Source organism: Cebus imitator, unplaced genomic scaffold, assembly GCF_001604975.1.
Source record: "Cebus imitator isolate Cc_AM_T3 unplaced genomic scaffold, Cebus_imitator-1.0 Scaffold72, whole genome shotgun sequence".
Classification (NCBI taxonomy): domain Eukaryota; kingdom Metazoa; phylum Chordata; class Mammalia; order Primates; family Cebidae; genus Cebus; species Cebus imitator.
The window spans coordinates 2080875-2084138 of record NW_016107387.1 but is presented as its reverse complement, the minus strand read 5'-3'; positions in this window follow the sequence as shown (position 1 = coordinate 2084138).

The following is a 3264-nucleotide window of genomic DNA, read 5'->3' as shown; positions in this document are numbered from 1 at the left end:
GCCAGGCTGGTCTTGAACTCCTGACCTCAAGTAATCCGCCCATCTCGGCCTCCCAAAGTGCTGGGATTACAGGTGTGAGCCACTACACCCGGCCTAATGTTTGTTTTTTCTTAGGCACTTTGGTGCTGCTCCACACATCGCAACCCATTCACTGTGATTTGTGGTGCACATTATCTGGACAGGTTGAGGGAGTGAGCTGCAACTGTGACTTCTGTACTTAATTCAGAGAATTTGTTCTGGGTAGCGTCTTTCAGGAATCTCATTCTGCCTTAGTGACCTCTCCGCATTTTTTGAACATGTGCCCATGAGCATAGAAAAGTCCCCAAATGGGGGTGGGCACTTCCAACTACCCAGCAAGAAGCATCTTTTTCAGATCCCCCATGTCCTTCTTGGATTACTAGGGTTAGGACCCAGCATCGGTCAGCAGGGAAAGTGGTAATATCACATACTTAGTAATATATTAGTTAGCCACTTTGGCAGGAAGAAACAAATCCATATTATTCCACATTCCTATGAAATCAGCCATCCACATAAGCACCCACAATGATAGGGATGAGACATGGTAATGAGTGGTAGTATCGCATGCTCAGTAATATCTTTAAACTGACTAATTAGAGAGAAAGGGGGAAGGGAGACCCGTGCTCTGAGACTAAAGGGGATGCAGGCCCGACGTGGTCTTGTCCCATCCGTAGATAATGATGTCCAGAATGGGTCCTACATCCAGGAACAGGCCTCACCCGGGGGAGTTTTGGTCCCTTCTTTTTTTTTTTTTAGACAGAATTTTGCTTTTGTTGCCCAGATGGCAGTGTAATGGCATGATCTTGGCTCACTGCAACCTCTGCCTCTCAGGTTCAAGCATTTCTCCTGCCTCAGCCTCCCAAGTAGCCGGGATTACAGGCATGTGCCACAACGCCTGGCTAATTTTGTATTTTTTTTTAGTAGAGACGTTGTTTCTCCATGTTGGTCAGGCTGGTCTCAAACTCCCAACCTCAGGTGATCCACCCGCCTCCGCCTCCCAAAGTGCTGGGATTATATGGTCCCCTTCTTAAAGCCTCATGATGGGGAGTCAGAACTCTTGGAAAGTAGCTCCTCCCACAGGCTCTATTGAGTCAAAAGTTTTAGGCTCAAGCCTTGGATATTTCATGGCTCCCTGATTTTGTGTCCTATTGTGGAGACATGCCACAGGTTCACTTGCTTTGTATTTCCCTCTCCCTGGACACTGGGGAAGACTGTACTTCCGGCCTTCCTAGCAGGTGGGTTGGGAGCATGTGACCAGTTCTGGCCTATGGGCGAAGTGGGAGACGTGTCACTTCTGGGCTGAAACAGGGCTGAATGGGAATGAGGTCTCCAGGCTTTCCCATCTCATGCAAAGACTCCCACCAACCCCTTCTGGATGTGTAGCATAAGGAGGAAGTCAATCCTCACTGAATTTTGAGACGCACTTGTTATCACAGCGTAACCTTGCTGATCCTGACTAATAGCAAGTATAGCTCCTGTGATAGTTTGCACATTCGGAAAACTTTTTTTTGCATTGAAATTTCCCACATTTTCTTTTCTTTCCTTCTTAATGCACTTAAGTGCTTATTCTATGTCAAGATGATAATGGGAGGAGACAAATAATTCCTGAAAGGAAAGAGAAAGTGCAAAACGGGTGATGTTTTATTGGAGTTGTTTCATGCTTGGTACCCTGTGGGGGTATAACTCAGGTAGTGGAGTAAATGGAAAGTGGCACAGATTTGGGTCAGATAGAGCCAGAGGGAGTGACATCTGGGGCAGGGCATATTAATGCTGCCAAGATGGCATTTCTGGTCACAGCGGCCTGCTTTCCTTTTAATAGTTCCTACATTCTTACTCTATATAAAACAGTCTGTGTTTAAGTGTGAGCACGGAGCCACAGGTCATATTTGGCCAGGATTGGAGAGCAGGGGAGGAAGAATTCATTGGCAGATGTGGACACAGCACACATTTGGATCTTGGCATGCGTTTTCAAGCAGTCGCATGAAGGAAACCCAATCTTCCCTACAAGGCATCTCATTTTTGCCTTCCACCTGGATTTGTGCTCGGAGGTCTGCTTGCCAGTCCAAATGGACTGTTTCCTTTCTGTCCCTGCTGATGCCTGTGCTAGTTGTGATTTGCTGTGATGTCTGTTGCTATCTTTCCTTTAATTCAATTCCATCCCTGGGCCTGGCCTTCTAGGATGGCTCTCCGTGCTCCCAACAGTTCTCTCTCCCATAACTCCTTGGCCATTCACCTGTTTTATTGTCATGGTTTGATGGTGAAAGTTGCTCTTTGCTTTCCAAAATGACAGCCAGCCGATGTGTTTGTCTCATTCCTAACATTGTGGGTGCTTATGTGGATGGCTGATTTCATAGGAATGAGGAGGAATATGGATTTGTTTCTTCCTGCCAAAGTGGGTAAAAATATACCACAGTCCTTTCCCCAAAGAGGTAGATATTCCAGCTAGTTCTCTATCTGCCTCAGAGCAAGGATTCTCAGAGCTGGCTGCAAAGTCAAACCGCTGCAGGGCTTCAATAATACTAACATCAGCTCCATCTTAGTATAAAGAGATTCATTTTGTTTTCGTTATTGAAGTTAGGTATTGGTGTTCATTTAATCATTCGCTAATCAACAATCAACAGTGACTGATGAATGATTATCAAGTGATGTCATATGCTATGGACTGTCCTAGGGCCTGGGGATATGGGGGTAAGAAAGACAAACTGGCTTACCCATTCCAGTGGAGGCTACATTCTAGTTGAGGAGTGAGGACACACAATATGTAAGCCACACAATAAGTAACCAGAGTAATTTCAGACGGTGACATGTGCTGTAGATGAAGGTAGGGAGTGTAATGGAGGGAGTCCAAGGGAGGTGTGTTGCTAACTTAGTATGGATGCTTCTGGAAGGTTCACCGAGAAGGTGACAAATGCCAGACAATGAGGCTGGTATTTGAAGGACAGGAGGTAACCTGTCCTGAAATGTCTGGGGCAGAGTGGTCAAGGCTGAGGGAACTGGGAATTCACCTTCCTCTGATGAGAATTGGCTTGGTATACTCCAGGACCAATAAACAAGGCCAGTGTGGCTTGAGGAAGGAACTGACAGCAGAAAATCAAGCTGGAGAAATAAAAGAACAGGTAGCCATAGAGTCAGATCTTCAGGGTGCAGACTTGCTGGGAGAAATGACTTGCCTCCATAGCAGTGATTTCTTCCTTCCTTCCTTCCTTCCTTCCTTCCTTCCTTCCTTCCTTCCTTCCTTCCTTCCTT